The sequence below is a fragment of the Ailuropoda melanoleuca genome, chromosome 10, assembly GCF_002007445.2.
Source record: "Ailuropoda melanoleuca isolate Jingjing chromosome 10, ASM200744v2, whole genome shotgun sequence".
NCBI lineage: Eukaryota > Metazoa > Chordata > Mammalia > Carnivora > Ursidae > Ailuropoda > Ailuropoda melanoleuca.
In genome coordinates this window covers 10,281,190-10,304,055 of record NC_048227.1, presented here as the reverse complement: position 1 = coordinate 10,304,055, position 22,866 = coordinate 10,281,190, and positions in this window count along the sequence as shown.

The window sequence follows — 22,866 nt, the reverse complement described above, 5'->3', positions numbered from 1 at the left end:
CCATCTCAGCAGCTGCTTCTGCACCATGAGACAGGTTGAGAAGGCCAAAAGGGAGCTTGGAGCCACAGTTGGCCCTGCCTGGCACAGGCCCGGGTACAGGAGATCGTGCAGGGAGTGGGGTGAGCCTGACCTGCCCAGGAAAGCCTGCCAACCTGCCCAAACTCGCATGACCCCAAGAAATACCCAAGATGCACAGGCCATCCCAGGGGGATAGAGAGGCAGTCTGGACCTCAGGTGCCCTTGGCCACCCCCCATCGGATGTTGGGAGCGAGAAGAGGAAGATCACATCGGAACTGCAAGAAGAGGAGCCGGTTGGCAGAGAAAGGAAGTGGTCTCAGTTCTGACTATATTGATTCCAGCAGGATCCAGAGTTGGGGATGGCGGGAAGGGAGAAGCAAAAGTCTGGGAGGTGGGGGATAAAGGGGCCTGGAACACTGAGCAGCAACCTGTCCTAGAGATACGGATCTGGGAGGCTTTTGCATTGGGATGTGGTCAGTTGGGAGCATCTGAACGCACGAGCCCTGCAGGGAGCGCACAGTGTGACAGAAGGGGAGACACCAAGCCCAGGAATACGTTGGTCCCAACCATGAGGCTATAGGAATCCAGAGAAGAAAGACATTCCCATGGGTAGAGGTGGTCATCCAAGAGTCCACCCAAAGAACCGGAGGGGCAGGTAGGAGAAGACGCCACGTAGCCCATAACGGAGGAGGTGTGGCTAAGAGGTGAGCAAGAGAGTTCTGGGGATGGATGGTAGCACATCGTGGATGGATATAATATCGCCGAACCGGACAATGGCCATGATGATCAATTTCGTGTTTGTGTATTTGTACCACAGTAAAAAATTATGAAAGAACAATTAGCAATACACGGCATGCATGATACAATGAAACAAACACGGACTGAATGAGCTTTGGGATCTCAGAGGGGGAGGCCAGGAGGCTAAGAAAAACAGTACACATCAGAGTATCTTTTTAAATTCAAAATGCTGCACAGTTACGAGCTGCCCTTAGGACCTAGCTCTTCACGGTAACACAGATGAGCTCAGAAATACAGAACAGCTCGCTTCAAAATAGAGATTCAGGAACCCCAGGAAGGAACTTCCATCCTTTAAGTGGATTCAACTTTTCCCAACTCAAAGACATGAATAGAGTTCCAAGCCTAGCACAAGAATCTGCAATATTTGGCACTAATTAAAAATCTTAAGAATTGTATTTCCTATAAAGATAGGGAGGCAGGAAGTGTTTCCTTCCCTTCAAACAAAAATGCGCTCCCATAGTTATTGGGTAAGTGGTCCACTAGAAGGTGTTCTGGATAAGGAATAAGGTGCGGTGCCCTATAAAGCAAAGGGGTTTTGTGGTTGAATCCACCCACTGCTCTGTGTCCTTGGGCCCATAATCCCCAAGGCTTACACTTCACCCATAATATAAAGCCACAAAACCTTCCTTGCAAATGGTTATAAGGATGCAAGAAAAGGGCTTGCCCCAGTGCCTGCCAAGTGGCAGGTTCTAAGCAATCACATCGTTCCAATCTCTGCTTCTGTTGTCACATCTCCTTCTGTCCCTCTGCTTCCTGCTGTCCCATCAGCTCTGACTCTGACCCTCCTGCCATGCCTCTCATGAGGACCCTTGTGATCACATTGGGCTCATGTAAATAACCCAGAATAATCTCTTCGTCTTCAAATGCTTGACTTGATCACATCTGCGAAGTCCCTTTACCATGTAAGCAACATATTTGCAGGTTGTGGGTGTGAGGACATGAACATCTTTTGGCAGCGGGAGTGGGAGGGGAACACATTACTGGGCCTAGCACACCCACCTTCCTAAGTTGATTTTGTGCAACGGATGTGAATTGTTCGGTCCCCCTGTGTTCATCTTCCTACCAGAACTCAGTTTCCTTTTCGAGTGATTTCTATTTAGCAGCTGAACGCGTGATCTTGGCATTTCTAAATCCACTGGCCACTTTGGATTGAAGCCAGATCTTGGGGGTGTAACTCTCCAATCAAAGACAAAGGTCAGTAACTTTGATACTGGTGACTTTCCTCTCCCAGCTTCCAAGGAAGGGACAAATGTCAGCCTGACCGCCCTGCACGAGCCTCCCGGTCACACCAACGTGTGGGAGATTGCTTCCCACACTCAGCGCACACACATCACAGGGGGATCTTGTTAAAATGCAGATTCTGAGTAAGTAGGTGGAGAGGGGGTCCTGAGGCTCTGCGTTTCTAACAAGCCCGTGAGTGTTGTCTATGCTGTGGGTCCACAGACCACAAGGGGAGTATCGTGGTGCTGCCTTAGATCGCCTACCAGGAAGAGACTCCACACATGATACAAACACTTGCTACCTGATGCCTGGGGCAGGCTGGAGGGCAGATGTCACCTTCAGCCCCAATCACCACAGCGCTGATATGGTGACGCTTAGTGGGGCTTACTCCATCCTGTGTACAAGGGTCAGAGAGACAGACCCACTAAGCCAACTGTTCACAGCAGAAACAAAACACAAGTTACACCATCAGATCCCATGCCCCGCCCCACAACCTGTACCTTGACTCATCCTTTCCCTTCCGCCCCAGTGTGGCAGAGCTCAGACCCACTGAAACACACACACACATACACACGCACACACACACGCACACACCCTTGCCACATTCACTGAGTGCTACCTCGGCCTTGCTCTTGCTCCGTCAACTCACCAATCACCCATCTGGGCTCATGTTCCTCTCTTGCCTGCTCCGAGGCCCCATGGCCCCCCTGCGCCCATCAGGGCCCTCGGACAATTCCAGGTGTGGGCTCACAGGGCAGCAGCAAGCAAGACCATGACAAAAGAAGGGCTACAGCTAGCCTGTAGGGTGCCTTTGTGCAAATTAAGAACAGGTGCCCCTGGAGGCGGATGTGTTCCCTGCTGGGGCAGGTGGCATCCAGGTTCCCCTGCCCCCACCATTTGGCCGGGCACCTGCACTGGGGAATGAGGGAAAACAGAATCTCCTGGTCTTCAGCTCCTCCCATGCCTCCGTCCTTCAGAGGTTCCAGTCAGACCCCACCCCAAAATGCCATCTCCCAAAAGAAAAGGTAAGCTTTCAAGGAAGAGGTTAATCAAGCTTAAAATCTTAAAGCTCCAGACAGTCAAGGTTGCAAAAGTAAGAAGGAAAAAATTAAACTCTGGGCTTGAAGCCTACTCACCAGCACCAGAAAAAGAATTGCTTCTCCCAAGCCATAATCAACAAGGAACATGGAGCGAAAGAGAGACAGTCCACAAGTGCAGTGAGAGCTGCATAAATCCCCAGATAGGAGCTGGCCCGTTGGAAGGGTCCGAATCATTTATTGCCAAAGAATGAGAAAAACTCTTCCACTTTGGGAAATCAGCTTCTCCCCGGAACATCCTGCTGATGGGAACTCGGGGCAGCTAGGTTCCCAGGACAGGCACACCTACAGCTTTCTCCTTCCGCTTGGCAGCTCAGAGGACTCTCGTCCATCCCTATCTCCCCTGGGCCAATGTCCTGTTGGCCCATTTCCTTTGGCACCCTCAGAACCGCACTTCACGGTTACTGAGAGGACCAGGCTGGCACTGTGTGGAAAGAAGGGTGTGGACACTCAAGTCTCGTGTGCAGAAGAATGCATCGTTCCCAAGGTTCTGGCATGGAGAGTGTATTCGTCAGGGGAGGGCAGTTGATGCCGCGTGACAAATAATCTCAAAGTCTCAGTGACATAAAACAACCCATGTTTGTTCTCTTCCTTGCTATGTGTACACATGAGTTCGCTGGGGGATTTGCTCCATGTCCTACTCATTGTGGGATCCGGGCTGCTGGGGCAGCCAGCATGTCAAACGTTGCTGGTCACTGTGGTTGGGAAAAGCAGCAGACAGGACAGACACTGGAATTGGAGCTTCTTTCACTCACACTTCACTGGCCAGAACGATCACAGACAAACTTCACTCCAAATGGGAGGGGAAATACAGGCTTACACGTTCCCAGAGGAGAGAGCCTGTGCATTGAGAACCGCCCTAATGATTACCCCAGAGGAGGGAAAAAATGGGGGCACCCGTGTGGCTCAGTCGATTAAGCGTCTGCCTTCGGCTCAGGTCATGATCTCAGGGTCCTGGGATGGAGCCCCACCTCAGGCTCTCTGCTCCACGGGGAGTCTGCTTCTCCCTCCCCCTCTACCCCTCCCCCCTGCTCATTCTGTCTCTCTCTCTCTCTCAAATAAATACATAAAGTCTTAAAAAAAAAAAGGATGGGTGGGGGAAGGAGAGAGGGAAGGGAAACAGAGAGGAGAGGAGGGGAATGTCCAGTTGCCCAAGGCTAAGATGTCCCCCCACGAAAACTCCTGGATAATCGAGAACATGCTTGACTACTTTGATTTTGAGGGAAATCTGAACGTTTTACCTTTGTTCTGGCTCTGTTGGAAGGTGCTGGCCCAGGGTCCCCAAGAAGGCTCTGCTACCTCCCCCTCTAGAGGAGGGGGTCAGCCACCATGGGCTGCCGCCCAGATCATTCTGCCTGATTCACCTTGCCTGTCTGCTCCCTCGCTCTCCAGAGGCAGCGTTAGCCCACCGGATGTCTTTCTGGGAAACCTCATTCCACACCCTGGCAGCATGCTCGATTCCTCCTGCCACATCCTGGTGGCAGCCCTATAAATAAGGCCCGGATTCTTTATTGCTGGAGTCAGCAGAAGGCTTGCACACAGGATGTCCTCACTCATGCTGTAGGCCTATTTTCAAAAAACCTGTGCCTGGAGCTTCCTCTGAAGACGAACATGACAGGGAGGTCTCTCTTTGCAGCCAGGGCCCTCTCCCTTTGGGAAGTTCTCAGGCTGGCACAGAAGTCTGGAAATAGAAAAGAGTGTCAGTGACCTTGTCCACTTTCAGACAGAAGATATGTCGGCTGATGATTCATGGGGAATTCTCCAACAAGGCTTGCCTTGTCTCCTGGTGAGCCGGGCAGCAGCGTCCTTGCATAAGCCAGGCGCCGAGCTCTAGACCCTGACAAATTCACGCTTAACTCCCCACTTTTCTGGCCTGAGACCATCTTCCCACCTACTTCCAAAAAAGTAAGCAAAGTGTCAGTGAATTCTTCCTATATTCAAAGTCAAGGTCTCAGGAAAAGCAGGGTCCGATCCCCCCAGATTCTACTAATGGAGCAAGAAGTGGGCTTCACAGGCCAAGCAGAGCACAGAGCAGGAAGAGGAACGTGTGCGTGCAGGTGGCAGCAGGAGGCGAGGGTGGGACGAAGGTCTGTGAGCTGGAGGCAAGGTGTCCTCAAGGTCAGACGTCTATGGAGATATTGCTGGCATTCATCAGTTCACCGGTGGTCCTCCACTCCAGGTACATAGATCACTGGATTTTTCAATCCCTTAAAAAAAAAAAAAGAGCAGGCCGTGTTCTAGAAACAGGTAATAGCCAGTGAGTTGGGGAAGGAGTGATAGCTGCTGCTTTCAAGCTAAAACGTAGAAAAGGCAGCACAGTTACTGTGACCCTACATTTACCTCCCCTCTCTCCTCCCGTTGTTGGTTCATAAAAGAGGGCTCCCGTTGAGATGGAGTCACCAGATCAAAGGAGACTGGATCACTGAATCACCACGTGGAGGAGAGTTGACTCGAAGAGTCACAAAACCCTCAGTGAACGTGGCATGAGCAAGAACTAAGTCTTTGAGGGTTAAGCCACTGGGAGGGTGGTGTTGTTTGCTACCATGGAACGTAACCTAGTCTAACCTTGCCTGATACTGTCTTTTCAGGACTGACCGAGCCTCTTCCATGAGGTGGGCAGCTGGGAGTCAAGCCAGCCATCCACCCACAGAGTAGACTTGGCTCTGGATCTCATCTTCAGAATCAGAGACGAAGGCTGAACATGAAGAAAAATCTAGGCCAGAGAGACTTCGCTGTGTTTTCTTGCGACTTGGAGTGCACATCTTCACTGACACTCCTGGACACTGGGTGCGTCTGGTGTGGCATCTGAGATTAGATCTGGCTGTTCAGTAGAAACACGACAAAGTAGGGACAAACCAAGATTGTGGAATCTGGTCATCTTTCCTGTACTCCTCCTGCTGAGAGACACCTCTCTACCTGTCCCAACAGAGAAAAGTTTTATTTTTTATTTTTTTTAAAGATTTTATCTATTTATTTGACAGAGATAGAGACAGCCAGCGAGAGAGGGAACACAAGCAGGGAGAGTGGGAGAGGAAGAAGCAGGCTCATAGTGGAGGAGCCTGATGTGGGGCTCGATCCCATAACGCCAGGATCATGCCCTGAGCCGAAGGCAGACGCTTAACCGCTGTGCCACCCAGGTGCCCCCCAACAGAGAAAAGTTTTAAACTTCAGGTCACAATCTACTTACGGGTCCGAACATCAACTCAGTGCTCACATCCAGCATTGTACGGAATGGAGTGGAAAGGGCCAGGATTAGTATTCATGAAATTTTCCTCTGTTTCACGTGTACCTATATGTCCATGTGAGCATAGAGATATAAATGCAAAATCTGTTTCTTACACTCTGGATCACGGTCAATATAGTTCCAGGAAACAACCCACGTGTCCATTGACAGGTGAGTGGACAAACGAAATGTGGTATAGTCACTCAGTGGAAGGTTGTCCTGCAATAAAGAAGGAATAACCCACTGATATGCTTAATAATATGAGTTATTCTCAAAAATAGCACACTGAGCAAAAGAGCCCCAAAGAGTATTTACTGCATAATCCCCTTTATATGAAGCTGTTGAACGGGAAAACTAATTTACAGTGACAGAAAGCCAATCAGTGATTACATGGGGTGGAGGCGAGGTGTCAGCTGGTAGTAGAGTTGAACTGTGTCCCCCCAAAACTGGGAGACGTCCTACACCGAGTACCTCAGAATGTGACTGTATTTGGAGATTACCTCTGTGAAGAGGTAATCAAGTTCAAATGAGGTCATTAGATCACTAATCCAGTATAAATGATACCTCTATAAAAAGGGAAAATTTGGGGGCACCTGGGTGGCTCAGTCGTTAAGCGGCTGCCTTCAGCCCAGGGCATGATCTGGGATCGAGCCCCACATCAGGCTCCTCCACTGGGAGCCTGCTTCTTCCCCTCCCACTCCCCCTGCTTGTGTTCCCTCTCTCGCTGGCTGTGTCTCTCTCTATCAAATAAATAAATAAATAAATAATCTTTAAAAAGGGAGGGGAGGGGGGATTTGGACCCAGAACCACACATAGTGGGAAGACAAGGTGAGGATACCATTGACAAGCCAAGGAGAAGGGCCTGGAACAGACCCTTCCCTCAGAAAAAACCAACCTTAGGGGCGCCTGGGTGGCGCAGCGGTTGAGCATCTGCCTTCGGCTCAGGGCGTGATCCCGGCATTATGGGATCGAGCCCCACATCAGGCTCCTTTGCTATGAGCCTGCTTCTTCCTCTCCCACTCCCCCTGCTTGTGTTCCCTCTCTCGCTGGCTGTCTCTATCTCTGTCAAATAAATAAATAAAATCTTTAAAAAAAAAAAAAAGAAAAAGAAAAAACCAACCTTAGGGAAACTCGATCTTGACTTCCAGCCTCCAGGGCCGTCAGACGATATGTTGTTGAAGCCACTCAGTGCATGGTACTTGTTACAGCGTCTCCAGCGGACTCATACAGACTATAAAGAGGCGTGGGGCAACCTTAGAGGTGGTAGAAATGTTCTCTACCTGGGTTAGTGTCGTAGCTACATGAGTGTACGTATTTATCAAATCTCGCCAACCTGAATCCTTAAAATAGCTGCATTTTATTGTACTATCCATCATATCTCAATACAGCTGATTTTGGGGGTGCCTGGGTGGCTCAGTCGGTTGGGCGTCCAACTCTTAGTTTCAGCTCAGGTCATGATCTCAGGGTCCTGGGATCAAGCCCTGCATCAGGCTCTGTGCTCAGCGTGGAATCTGCGTGTCCCTCTCCCTCTGCTCCCCCCCCCACACCTCTCTCTTGCTCTCCAGAATAAATAATCTTTTTTTAAATACATACAAACATACATACATAATGCTGATTTTGAAAGTGTTTTAATAAAAGACTCAGGGGGGGCCACCTGGGTGACTCAGTCATTAAGCTTCTGCCTTTAGCTCAGGTCATGATCTCAGGGTCCTGGGATCGAGCCCTGCATCGGGCTCCCTGCTCAACAGGATGCCTGCTTCTCCCTCTCCCTCTGCCCCTGCTTTTGTTCCCTCTCTCGCTGGCTGTCTCTCTCTCTGTCAAATAAATAAATAAAATCTTTTTTAAAATAAATAAATAAATAGAAATAAAAGACTCAGGGCCCCTGAATCAGGTCACATGGAGAAGGAGGAGGAGCCCTCCCCCCAAAGCACTAGTCATCGAATCAAACACATCGACTACATCATCACCCGTAACCTTCACAGCGGCCCGTCAACAAGGGTGCTGTCTTTCTCACGCAGAGAGGCTCAGAAAGGTCGCTTGCCCCAAAACACACAAGCTGAGACCGGTAGAGCTGCCCCTTGCGCCCAGCCTGTCTGACTTTCCGCTGCCCTCAGGTCAACTCGAGGTTCAGGTGTTAGCGGGTTTGCTGCATTTTTATTTCTTCCCCAATGTCCTGGACACTCTCAGGATCCTATAAATACGGATAGCTGCTAGGCTTTCAGCTGTGCAGAGAAGCAGGCTTTTGACAGCCTTGCCTTCGCCATGATAAAGGACTTTATGAGACCAGGAATAAAACTGCCTGGAAGCAAGCTGCCGCCTGCCTCTGAGACACAGTTGTGATTCAGAAGAAGATGCCGCCATCCTCCCTTGAACTCCTTTTGTACGAGAAGGGGAAGAGGCCCTGCAGGAAGATTAACCAGAGAGACTACACTGAAGCATCGAGAACTAATGAAAAGAAGATGAAGGAAAGCCAGGATGTGGCAAGAAAAGGCCCACAGGAAGCCGGTCAGCGAGTTGGGTAAGGACTATCCCGCGGTGTTTGGTCTAGTTCAGGGATTTTCCGAAAGGACGTGCTTCCCTGAGCAGATTGGCAGCTTCCCTGATGAGTTTCAGCCCTGTCCGTCTCATACGAGAAGCTGTTGGCTCGCTCAGGGAGGGTTTGGGTACCAGCCTCTTGAGTGGGGTCCAGAATGTCTGGACGGAGTCCATAGCAAAGGCTACAAAAACCTGACAGGATTGCTAGCTCAGGGGTCACACAGAGAGAGGGAGGGGACCCCAGGGTCTGAGCCCAGCTGCCAAAGAGACTTGGAATCAGAAGAATCCAGGGGGCTTGGAATCAGAAGAAAACTCTGAACTGCAGTTCTCCTAGTTTGGGCCCCCAGAAGCAGAGCCTGAGACAAGGATTGAGACCGCAAGTAGCTTCTTGGGGAGGTGACCCTAGGAAACTCTGGTAGGAGACAGGGAAAACAACTAAGCCCCATCTTGTAGGGACCTCTGGGACACCATGTAGAACAGATATCTTGGAGTTTTTCCATCTGAGGGGTGAGGAAGCTGGGGCAGTTTCTCTCTGACCCCAACACCATTGGAGAGGGCTGCTAGAGTCATTCTCCAGAGCTTAGGGCCCATTGGGTCTGTCCAGAGAAAGCCTTCAGGAGAAGGAGCAATGCTGGCTATCATGAGTCTGGTAGGTAGAAGAAAAGGTAAGTGCCCAGGGGGTACAGTGGGGTGCTGTATCAGTCAGCTGGGGTGCCATGACAAAGTACGAATCTCCTCACAGTTCTGGGGGCTGAAGTCTGAGATCAAGGTGTGTCAGCAGGGTGGGGACCTTCTGAGACCTCTCGCCTTGGCTTATGAACGGCCCTCTTCTCCCTGTTCCTCTCATGGTTGTCCCTCTGCCCTTGTCTGTGTCCTAATGTCCCCTCCTTATAAGGACACCAGTCAGATTAAATTAGGGCCCACGCTAAGGATCTCATTTTAACTTAATTACCTCTTTAAAGACTCCATCTCCAAATACCATCACATTCTGAGATCCTGGGGGTTAAGGTTTCAACATATGACTTTTAAGGGGACACAATTCATCCCATAACAGGTGCCACCAACTTCTGTTACAATATTCCTCAGAGGGGCTAATAGAGATCGTAATTTACAAAGTCAAGGTCAATAGTCGTATATCAAATCATTATCTGATGCACCCAAAACTAATACGATGGTATATGTTAGTTACATCTCAGTCTAAAAAAAAAATCAATAAAGAACAAGAAAGTCCAAGTGAGCATCAGGTTTGAAAATGAGCAGCCATAGCAGAGAACATGCCACAAGGCATAATCCCAAGGGCAGCTCGGGGCTCGTGTCAGTTAGGAACGAGAGCTATGAAAGATGTCATAGTGTTGGAACGTTGCTTCGTGGGGTGCTAGCCCTGTGCCGTTGAGGCAAACAGCATCTATCGGCTCCTTGGGCTTCCACCACTACAAGGGGTGGGTCCCAGGCCCCCCCACTCCCCTGCACGGGCTTACCAGCTAGCAATCAAATAGGTCACTTGTGCTAATGAGCCAGTGGCATAGGTACAGTCCACAGAGGACCCGCCCTAGGGTCATGGCAGGCTTGGTTCAGATCTCCTCTCTGCCATCTGCTTGCTGTGGGACTGCAGGCAATTCCCTTCACCATCTCCGCCTCTGCGCCCTGATACATGACATGAGAGGAAGAAAATCTGCAGTGATCACAGCCCAGGGCCCCGGACACCCTCAGCATCAATGTATTCCATCTCACACACGGCCAGTGGGAGTTAAAAATAGTTTGACCCCTTTTCAAACCTGCTGGATGGTACCTGCTACAGCTAAAAACACTCCTACCCTATGACCCGGCGCCTCCACTCCTAGGTATGAACCCATCAAAAAGGACTGCATGTGTCCACAAGAAATTATATACCAACAGTAGTCACCATGACCGGAAATGGGAAACACCTGATATCCATCCACTGGAGAACAGGTGCATAAAGCAAGGCATAGTCATGCACCAGAATCCGAGCGCCCCCAGCAGCATGGGTCAATAGCACTGAGAGCTCCTTGCACCGATGTTGACATCCATCGAGAGAATGAAATTTTCAAGCCAAGGGTCCGGGCGTTATTCAACCCTCTATCCCAGCCCCCTGTGCGGAAAGGTGCCCAGCATATGGCTTTTTTGAATCAACAACTGCCTTCACGTGTGTGTCTATATCTACACCCTTCCGATAAGCAAGTGAGACAACTGCCATCTGCCACCGTGGCCCAGGTCCTGGGAAAGGACCACAAGCTGGCTCTGCAGCTGGTGAGCCAACAGGAGGAGTTTGTAATAAGCTCACCCCACACAGCCAGCCTGCGGCAGCTGGCAAACCCCCATCAAGCCTGCTCACCCTGGTGACTGCGGGGCCTTGGAGGGGCGCTTCTCCAGGGTGGGGGCGAGAAGGCTCCGTGCCCCTCCCCTGCTGCATTAGGTCCATGGCTCTCCAGGCTGTAATTCACCCCACAATCGCTGGAGGTTGAACCAGCTTGTAGCAGATTTGCTCAGGGATGGGAGTCATCCGACTGAACATCTGGAAGCCGACCCCGGGCGCGGTGGGCGCCGCTCTCAAGTCTGTGCTCAGCCTGTGTCGGGGCAGATGGCTTCGCAGGGGGAGCACTCATGAGAAAGCCCCGTGACTCCGCTCGTCCCCACGCCACTGGAGCATTGCACCGGGACCCCTCCTAATGCCCTTTTCCCACCTGGCCCCATGGCAATGTGACAGGAGCAGGACTTATTCATGAGTGGGATTTCTTCCACCTCCTCCCATCTCACCGCCTCTCCCTTACCCTGCTTAAAAAAAATAGTCTTTGGGGCGCCTGGGTGGCACAGTGGTTAAGTGTCTGCCTTTGGCTCAGGGCGTGATCCCGGCGTTATGGGATCGAGCCCCACATCAGGCTCTCTCGCTATGAGCCTGCCTCTTCCTCTCCCACTCCCCCTGCTTGTGTTCCCTCTCTCACTGGCTGTCTCTCTGTCAAATGAATAAATAAATAAAATCTTTAAAAAAAATAGTCTTTGTCAGCTGGCTCTGGGCTATTTGTGATGTCAAGCAAGAAGAAGCTAAATTGATCTACATAATGGAAAGCTGTGAGGACAGGGGCTGGGGTGGGGACACAAACAGCAGCCCCGAGGAAGGGGGAGCTGGGATCTGGCGGGTGATGGTTCTAGAACTGCCACTGGAAAACGGAAATGGGAGCAGGAAAGTGTGGCTAAGGATTATAAACTGGGACCTCACTGGTGTTCTTCGGACCCCTAAGCTGGAATTTCTTTTCATCACTCCCAAAGGGACCAGATTCTGCATAAAGCCTTAGTCATGGGAACCCCTGCTTCCAGATGGTTAGCAGGTGTCATGGGCTGATTGCCACACTAGACAGTGAGGTCCCATCCAACTGTGAACTAAGTCCCACCTGCTAGGTCCTTGAGGCGGGCCAGGGCAGGATGCTGTGTGCCTCTAACTGAGTTTAGGGGCGGTGCTCAAAGCCTCTCAGACAACCTGTCAAAGAAGCCCACCCAACCCCATTCCCCTCATAGGAGCCTACGGCCCCCTTAAGATGGTCAAATAAAAACAAATCTGGACTCAGTAAGGAAGACTTTTATCCAAAAGGATTATTGCGGGAGGGGGGAGAGACTACTGCAATAGGAGGAGAGGGACTTTTGCAAAAGGGAGCACGCTCTGACCACCGGGTCTGCAAGCTTCTCAGGAGTTGAGCAAAGAGAGTTTTCCTTTCATAGGAAGGTTAGGAAGAAGGTTCGAAAGAACGCTATGTGGGGAAGGGGCGAGGTGGTTGGATGGCAGACCGGAGAATGTTTGACCCCAAAGCCAGCCTCCACTCAGGAGGGGCTGTCTGTTGCCAAAGTTGAGGGGCCTGGGAGGAGAGAAGGTTAACCAAAGTGTGGCCAATAAGCTTTTTGTTCTGATCAGTTACTGGGGACAGCATTTCAGCTAATCATTTATTAGGGAGAAAATGGGAATTTGGAGGGTGTGGGTCTGGCCTTGTCGTGGGTAAACAATGCAGACATCTGTGCGTCTTCTCCAAGGCACAGGGAGAAGGGCACTTCTCTGCAGGAAGCCATTTTCCAGAACACGAGAGGATGAGGGGACCTTTTTAACCTGCAGGTAGAATTCAACATTGTCAGAATGTCCTTGAGCTTTTGAGCCCATGCTCTTTTCCTACAGGAGGCGGTGTTATGGAACCACCTAGGTCATGCCAGTGGAGGGACCCGCAGAAGGTTCTTGGCCAGTGAGCATCCGGGGAGCAAAGCTACAGCAGAGCCTGCTCCCCTGGCAGGGACAGCTGCACTCAGGACACATGTCCAGAGATGTTGCACATGGGCTGAGGAGGACAGATGGGCCCAGGTAGGAGGGAGGAGCTCCTCAGCCAGCCTTCGGCTTCCCAACGCCCGTCTCAGGCCGCTCTCCAACCCTCCACCCTGCTAGCGGGGTGACCTGCTCTCTCGGCTTCACTTCCCACCTCCTGGATGTCTTTCCCCCTTTTAGGACTCCTTGCAGAAACCTTAACAGCTTCTTCCATCCCACAGATGAGCCACATGAAGAAAGACCTAGCCTTGCTGTCAAAGCTTCACCAAAGCACAAGGGGGCAGGTTCTGGTGGTTGCATAGGGCCAATGTAGACTGCTCTCTGGTGGTCTTTCTGCACAGATAAATAGTCGAGGGACATCTGTGTGGCTCAGTCGGTTAAGCGTCTGCCTTTGGCTCAGGTCATGATCTCAGGGTCCCAGGATCGAGCCCTGCATCGGGCTCCCTGCTCAGCGGGGAGCCTGCTTCTCCTTCTGCCTGCCACTCCCCCTGCTTGTGCTCTCTCTTTCTGCATCAAATAAATAAATAAAACCTTTTTTAAAAATAAAATAAGTCTGGTATGAAATGTTGCAGCCCTATGACGAAAGGGAGGCTGTCTCTATGCCCCCATGCCCCTGTCCCTGCTCTCAGAGGAAGGAGATCAATGTCACTGCCGAGGCCGGCGTGTCCCCAGCGCTGGCAGGTACCACCTTGAGCTCGGCAGAGAGGGGGCTGTCCCACTGACAGCATCAGCTGTCGTGTGGCTGTTCCCAGCCGGGATGTCACCAAGAACAGAAGGAGACGGCAGGGGAGACCCCCAATAAGGGAGGAGTGTCGCATGGAGAATGATCTGAGCCCTTCTCTCTGCCTGTCCCCTCCTATTTACAGAGACACCCACAGGACCCCTTCACTTACTCTCTTGGCACACAAAAACAAGCATCTGAATCTGCGTTTGATACACTTCATTCATTCACTTATTCACTATGCATGAAGCCCACTGTTATGGGCCGAACTGTGTCCCCCACCCCAATTCACAGATTGAAGCCCTAGGACCCAGGACCTCAGAGTGTGACTGTATGGAGGGTCATCACAGAGGGGATTAAGTTAAAATGAGGCCCTAATTCAATCTGACTGGGGTCTTTATAAAAAGAGGAAATCTGGACATGCAAAAGGACCCCAAGGAGGCATGCACACAGAAGAGAGAAGTCAGGGGAGACACAGGAAGGACGTGGGGTCACCTGAGAGCCAAGGAAGAAGCCTCCAGAGGAATCAACCCTGCGGACACCTTGATCTCAGACTCCAGCCTCCAGGACTGTGAGAAAATCAATTTCTTGCTTAAGGCACCCGGTCCGGGGTCCTGCTGACGTCACAAGCACCACAGAGATCTCTCTGACCAGATGGGAGTCTTGCATTTATCCTTACTGTGGGAAAATCCACTTCACCATCCAGCCAGCACTGGCAATGCCATGCCCTTGGAGGTCAGCCAACGTGCCATGCCTGCGACACAGGGCAAGGACCAGGGAGATGACACTTTCCCTCAAGGTCCCCACCCTCGCCCCTGCCTTGGGCCACCTGGGACTTCTCAGAGGGAACAGACAGGCTGGTGTGTAGAGGACGGTGGGGCTGAGCGGGCATCGGCCCAGCCTCATCCAGTGAGACTGTCCTGGGCACGCTCCCCACACATCACGACATCCTCCAAGCCCACGGTCACTGTGAGGCATGTTGTCAGCACTCTGCGAGAGACAGAGTGGAGACTCCCAACCTTTTATTATTTGGAAGAGAAAAAAAAAAAAAGATGTGTAATTGACAAGTTACACGATTACGTAACATACAGAATAGTGCAGAGGTCAGCCCTCAGGAAGCTGGTGAGCGTAAGGCTTTCCACAATGACCCGGAACATCAGGCAGACGTGTGATCAAGGGACACTGGTCACTAGGGCAGGAGGGGAGCTGCAGGGTCTAAGAGAAGGGGAGCCTGGGTCCCTGATTTCCTGCGGGTCTCTGAGCAGCCCCCCTTTGCTTCTATTCCTCCATCCTTCACTGCTGGGAACACCTCGTCCAAAGTACCCCCTCAACCACTCTCCCCCAACCCCTGCTTCCTTTTTCTTGAGAGCACTAGCCCCGCCTGGCAGGACCATATACATTTCCTGCTCATCCTCCTGTTGTCTGTCACCCACAGAGAAGGTGAACTTCTTACGGTGATAACTTTGACCATCTTGTCCATTGGTGTATCACTACCACGTCCAATAATGCCCACCCAGGAGATAACTGTAGGATGATTGGATCATGTCTACAAACTACTATCAGCAGGTGCTCCGTGAGGTTAGATATCCTGGTGACAGTCATAGTGACCAAAATTCAGTGAAAGCTCAAGGGCCTGGGGTTGGGGGGTGTCCCCAGAGGATGGCGCCTTCCCTGCAGGTGGGTAAGGAGGAAATCTTCAAATCCCTCCCCAGGACTAGTCCAACTGAGGCCTCAAAGGAATCACTCCAAAGGTGTCCAGGCTCAAGACAAAAGAGTGACATTCGGGAACAAACTGAATCCTGAGAAGCTGAACTGGTAGAGAACACACCATGGGTTTGCCCAAATCTCGGGGTGATGAATCCCCAGGCTAGAACCATTTGTCCCCTGGGGCTGGGCCTTCACTGGCCACCACCTCTGGCCCAATAGCCCACCCTAGGCAGCTTGGCCTCTGCAGCTGACCTGCTGGGAAGTCACAGAGACTAGTGGAAAGGTCTCGAAATGGAGAGTCCAGGGGCCAGACTCTCACCCTGTCTTTGCCAAGTGTCCTAACACAGGCTCTGAAGTCCTGCCAATCACCAGCCATGGGCACCTGGGGATGTTTCCTTCTTGCTTTGGCCTCTGCGACATTCTGATCCCATGTGCAGCCCCGTCCCCCCACCTCTCCCCACAGTAAAATTTGCTTGGGTCCCTGCACCTTATAATTTCATTCTGCCCTCCTCTTTTTCTTCCATTCTTATTTTCCGTTTATCCTGACCCATTCTTCTCTTTATTCTTTATTTTAATGGGTGGTTTTCATTTTTTTAAATATTTTATTTATTTATTTGAGAGTGAGAGAGAGCACAAACAAGGGGGAGGGGCATAGGGAGAGGGAGAAGCCAATGCCCCACTGAGCAGGGAGCCCAACGTGGGACTCGATCCCAGGACCCCGAGATCATGACCTGAGCTGAAGGCAGACGCTTAACCTACTGAGCCACCCAGAAGCCCCTCGTTTTTGTTTTGTTAGCTGACTCAGATAATTTGGGAATGAGATGGAGCATAAGGAAACCGGTCAATAAGTAAGAGCTAATAGTAAGAGCCACCGTTCACTGGCCATTTGCTTAGAAATGACACTAAATTAAGCCCTTTCTCCTGGGTCGCTCACTTAAACTTCTCAAAGCCCGGTTACAACTCATGTAATGGAAGATCTACAATTAAATCCATTTTTTGTAGATCAGAAACCACAGAACAGCAGGACTATAGAATTTAACCAGGGTCGGCATGGTGCATGGCACCGCAAGTGAGATTGTTAGCATGACTACCGCAAGCGTATCTCAGATCGGGTTGCAGAAAACTCATTGAGCTATGGCCTGTTTTTCACACCAACATGTTTGCATTCTCTGAGCTATGGCCCTGCCCAGTCTCGCCTATGTGAAGCCCAGGGAGGTGCCATACCCCGAGCATTTATGGCCTCCTAGCTTCCATACACCACGCCCACCAGGGCCTCGACGCCGACCAAGCAGGTGCTGGATGGGATGGGGGCTACTGAGGAAGAGTGCGGCCCAGGCCTTCTGCACTTCCTACTGGAAGCGAGATGCTGCCATTCTGCTTGTCTCAGACACACAAAAGCCCATAAACCCTTAAAAAAAGTCAAGTGCTTTCCACGTGTCTGGGTTCAAGGGTCAACCTCCATTTTTCCCACAAAGCCAGACTCCCTTCCGTCCAAACTGAAGCTCCATCCATATGCAAATAATTGAATCTTCCAGGAGACTGTCCAAGGGGGCAGAGACCGAGTCTGTGGGCACCCTGGGCTTCCCCACACCTTCCCAGAAGGCCCACCGCCTCTATCTCACACGCACCTGTGCCCGTGCGTGTGTGCACACAGATAGCATATGTGAACACACACCACCCACGTACACTTTCCCCTCTGACTCCCTCCCTGGAGCAGAACCATCGGTCCACAAAGTGTCTGGAGAGGTCAAGATACTGAGTGGTCCGTCAAAAATCCCATGGTGAGGGGCACCTGGGTGGCACAGCGGTTAAGCGTCTGCCTTCGGCTCAGGGCGTGATCCCGGCGTTGTGGGATCGAGCCCCACATCAGGCTCTTCCGCCATGAGCCTGCTTCTTCCTTTCCCGCTCCCCCTGCTTGTGTTCCCTCTCTCGCTGGCTGTCTCTATCTCTGTCAAATAAATAATAAAAAATCTTTAAAAAAAAAAAAAATCCCATGGTGAGCCCAGGCCATATGGAAATCAGACTGAGTCCTAGAAGACATGTGGGGAGAAAATACACGCGGGTCATGTCTACACGGTACCAGAAACTGCTCTCACTGGTACATGGAATCCTTAGCTGAAAATAGATCAGAAAATAAAAATGCAGGGCGGAAGAGTGTTCCAGATACGCTCCAATCCCTTCCGGCTGGTGCTCAGATGTGAGTCGCAGACAAGCCAGCAGGGAAGTGGGGCTCCGGTCCTCGGGTGTGGACTGTGGGGCTGGATCAGAGCTACGGGGGCCTCTGCTCTCCTCCGGACAGCCGGCTCCTGTTACAGGTGACAACGCTGAGTCTCAGAGGCCCAGCGTCCACTGTCTGCCAGCTTGACGTAGGCAGCCCAGTCGGGAGACTCCCCAAACCCAGGATCTCCAGTCCTCTGAGGACTTCTGGAAGCTTTTTTCAGGCTGAGGGACCCTCGGTGCCCTCCTCACTCTTCTCCTTCCCAGTCTACTCGGGCCTGACAGCCACATGGGAGCAGAGCAGAGCCCTGGAGAGGACCGTTTGCTCCCATCTCAAGGCCTCAGTCTCCCATCTGTACAATGGGAGGGTTACATCGGCTCCCTCCTGGCTCTGCTGCTCCCTGACCCTATTCCACCCCACGGAGCCGGCAAAACTGTGACACTCAGGAAGTCCGCCCTCTGCTGCCTTTATGTCCCCCCTTCTCAGGACCTGCTTCTCGATCTTGCTCCCACCCCACAGAAAAGCCCAAAGCTCTAGTACTATCCCAGCTTCCTGGTCTTGGAGAAAAGTCCATTAGGAACAATAGCTCACAGAGCCCAACAGCCTGGCAGGAAATGGTCAAGCCCAACCCTAAAACCAGACCACCTGACTCCCGGCTCAGCGCCCTCCCCAGGTCACCTCCGCTGCCTCTAGGACGGGTCCTGTCTGGGCTGAGATGGCCCCACACTCACCGTGCCCCCATCTCGGCCTCCTAGGACCAGGCGTCTGGCACACACACGTGTTCCAGAAGGTTCGCTAAATGCCGATAACAAGCCTTTGTGGGAGACGCCCATGGAGCACTGACTCTGCTAACTCTCGTCCAACCCTTGGTGCCGTGCCTGTCCCCGCGGGACCCTTGCTGCGTGAACTTAGACCACCTGCCGGGGAACCATCTAGTGTCTCGGCTCACAGCACCGTGCTCCTCTCCACTCCCAACGGGGGCTGCCCTGTCGCCACGTGGTATAAGACCCTCCAGGCCTGGAACCTCCCCAGGTCCATGCAGGGGCCTCCAGGAAGGAGGGTAATTAACACCCAGGGGGGCAACACCGACCAACAGGAGGCTGGAGCCATTGGGCACCTTTTGCCCCTTCCTCTCCCAAGGGCTGTCCTCAGAAACAAACGCTGACAGCCTCGGGACACCTGTCCCCTCCACCCACCCTGCCCAGCCCCCACCGAGAACAGGCAGCAGCCACGCTGCCCCCCNNAGCACCCACAGAGAAGACGGAACAACCAGCCGTCCCCCCCCCCCCCCCGCAGCAGCTGACTCAGCAGCTTCTCCAACAGGCTGTGCCTCCCCTCCCCCCTGCCTCACTGCCGTGTCCCTCTCTCACTCCCTGGGAGCCCCCTCCCCAAAGCTGGAGCAAGCTCTGCTCTCCCAGGAGCCCAGACTAAGACCGTCGGTTGACTCCCGTGTCTCCTCTGCCCTCAAGGGCTCTCTGGGGCTGGCAGGCCCAGGGGAGAGCTGACACACGGAGAAATGGCCACAAGGAGGCTGGGGACACCAAGTTCATCTCTTCCTGCTAGAATTTCCACCTGAGTAACAAAGCCAAGGGGACCCAGCTGGGCAGGTGGAGGCTGGGAGCAGAGAGGCTTCTCCAGACCCTGGGTGGGCGCACCCCTACCTGCCTGCCCCTCCAAGCTCCAACCGGGGGCTGCGAGTTAGGGCCCACGACAGCCCATGGCATCACTCATGCAGGCTCATCTTCCCAAGGATGATGACATCACTTAGAAGAAATGTCTTTGGGATAAGGGACAGCTAAGGGAGCGGAGCGCAGACTCTGGGCCCCAATTTTTCCATCTATAAAATGGGTACATGGTACACAGTAGTCATAACTTCCCGTTCCAAGTTAAAAATGAGATGATACATGAAGTATTTAGCCCCGGACCTGGTATCTAGCAAGAGCTCAATAAATAGTAATCCTTATTATTTGCCTGTTCTTCCCAGGGCACACACGTGTGCAAACACACACACATGCATGAATCAGATTGTGCATCCTTGTGAGACTAAAGTCCCCACTGTCTCTCACAAGCCATCTCTCTGCCTTCACGAGGGGCTACGTACTCCCCCATTAACTGTACTTCAGCCCTGCTGGCCTTTAGACACACCAGGCTCACTCCCACCCCAGGGCCTTTGCACTTGCTTTCTGGTTGTGTTTCCCCCAGAGGGATGGCCAGCTTCTCATCCACCTGGTCTCCCTGGCAGAGCCTACCCTCCCCTCTCCCCCCACGCCCCGTCTAGCCGAGCACCTGCCTCTGCGCCACCCCCCCCCCAGAGCATCATCTTCAGTTCATTTCCCTGAGCAGCTCCGTCATCTGAAACATGCTTGTTCCCTAATGCTTGCCTCCCACTTGGCTATAAACTTCCTGTGAGCTGATCACGTGTCTGGCTTGCTTACTGCCATGTCCCCCACACCTAGTACGGTGCCTGGCGCACAGTAGGCCCACCATAAACATGGCTGAGCACACAGCCAGACACGGTGATGCTGGGCTGATAGGGCAGACAGATGGGGAGCCTTTCTAGAACAGAGAAGAAGAGACACCACCTCCCATTCTACCCCTCTGAGCTGATCTGCTGGAGAGGAAGATGGTGAAGGGGAGGGAGACACGAGGGGAAATGGGAAGGGTCTGGGTCTTCAATGTCTGCCCCCAACACACACACACACACACTGGAATCAGGCCCCCCGAGCGGAGCCCTTCATGATGAAGTTAGGCACTGGGGACAAGGGCTCTGGAGGGGCCATCTCAGCCCCAAGAAGGAGGATATAGACCCAAAAAAAAACACTGACACCCCCACCCCGCCCACCCCGTCCACACTGCACAGCAACGCCCATATAAATCACTTATTCTTTCGACTGTGGATGTGCCAGAAAGATCTTCGCCTTCCAAAGCTCCTGTTCCCAGCTGAGGCCTGAGATGTCCCCCTGGCCCTCCAAGCTTCGGGGTCCCGAATGATCACCTGTCCACCGACGATGGTGAGCTAGGCCTGGAGCTGCGCCCGCACCACACCCCGCATCCTGCTGGTAGGGACACAACCAAGAGCTGTGGTGCTGGCCCCCCAGACCACCAGCCCCACCAGGGCCAGGCCTGCAGTGACGGATGTGGCCGAGGGCAGCGCCCAGCACTGGGAGAGCAGAGCCCTCCCTCCCAACCCACTGTGAAAGCACCCCAGCTGCAGATGGGCTTGGGAGCCTGAGCCCACGGTGCCTGCAAACCTTTTCCATGAATCAAGAGAGACACCTGGTGGCTGTCATGAGCGCCCCTGCCCCCTGCTCAGCCTGGCCTTCTGGGCCCAGCTGCCCCGGCCCAGCCCTCCTTGCAGGGGCCGGCTGTGTTCCCCAAGGGCTTCAGAAGCCCTGCTGTGCCGGTGGGCGATCTCAGCTCTGAAACCCAACCCCTGGGGAGCCCTGGGGTCTTCAGGCTGAGATGGTGGTCTTGTTCCGGAGGGAATCTCACTAGCAGAAGAAGGCAAATACATTTCTTACTAGTACAATCTCCCCCCCAGCAGGAGCCCCTCAGAAGCCTTGCCCTGGGTCCAGGAGGCCCTGCCCACCCCCCCAACTCCCCACAGCCTCCCCAGCTCCCCTCCCCCAGAAATGGGTCTCCCGTTCGTGGGACTCCAGGTTGGGATAAGGTAGGTACTTGGTTCTTCGTCTTTGACTGGACCAGAACCTTCTGGACTTTCTCCCAGCATGGTCTGACGTGGTGAATTAAATTTTTTTCAATGAATGAAGACTTTTAATGTATGGATGCAAATGGTGGGTTCTGCAGAAGATTTATGGGTTTTTTTTTAATTGTGGCAAAATACACATAACATGAAATGCACCCCATTCACCATTTTTTAGTGCAGAATCCAGGGGTTTTAAGTACATTCGCGTTGCTGTGCAGCCTTCCCCACCATCCGTCTCCAGAACGTTCTCGTCTGCCCCAACAGAAACTCCATCCCCATTAAACGCTCACTCCCCGTGCCCTCCCCCAACCCCTGCAACCCCCCCCTCCAATTCTCTAAGAATTGGACCGGTGAAACCGTGAATTAAGCTGCATCTATTTTATGTTTCTTTTGCCTGCCCCTGCGGTGCAATGGGACTTCTCTGGTCCCTGCGTGAGGAGACATTCTGGCACCGCCTGACGCAGGAGGAGGGTGGATACACCGGGAGTTCGTTTGTTCCTGCATTTCCCGAACATTTTCAGAACCTCTGCAGAGTGGGCTGGGGTATCTGGTGCTGGAGACAAGTCTGGGGAGAGCACAGCCATGCCCTCTCGGAGCTGACCCTGCAGCTGGAGAGGAAAACGTTAACCCGTCACGAGGAAAACATTAACCCGTCACAATGCAAACATTTACCTGTTTTTACAACTGTGATGTTGTTCTTTGACAACACTCAGGGAGCTTAGGAGGGCAGGTGCATCTGGTCGGGACATCAAAGAGGCTTCCCGGAGGAAGTGTCGGTCAACTGAGCCTCCCGAGAGAGGAAGAGTATCAGATGAAAGAGGAAGAGCAGAGGAAGCGAGAGGTATTGGCTTCTTGCTGCGGCTGTAACCAGTACCCACCAGGGCAGTGGCTGAAAACGAGACAGACCTGTCCCTTCTCTGGTTCTGGAGGTCAGAGGTCTACCATCGAGAGATAAGCAGGACTGGCTCCTTCTGGAGGCTCTAGAGGAGACCCCACTTCCTTGGCTTGGCCAGCTTCTAGAAGCCACCTCTGTTCCTTGGCTCCCTCTGCAAAGCCAGTTCACTGTGGCATCTTCCCCTCTCCTCTCTTCCTCTCTTCCATTTCCATCGTCACATCTCTTGCTCTGTCTCAAATAATCCTGTCTCCTTCCTTCCTTTATAAGGACCCTTGTGGCCACGTGGAGCCCACCTGAATAACCCAAGATGGTAACTCCATCTCAAGGTCCTTACCGTAATCACCCACAATGTCCCCTCCTCTGTACAAGCTACCGTATCCACAGCTTCTAGGTCAGGACAAGGACATCC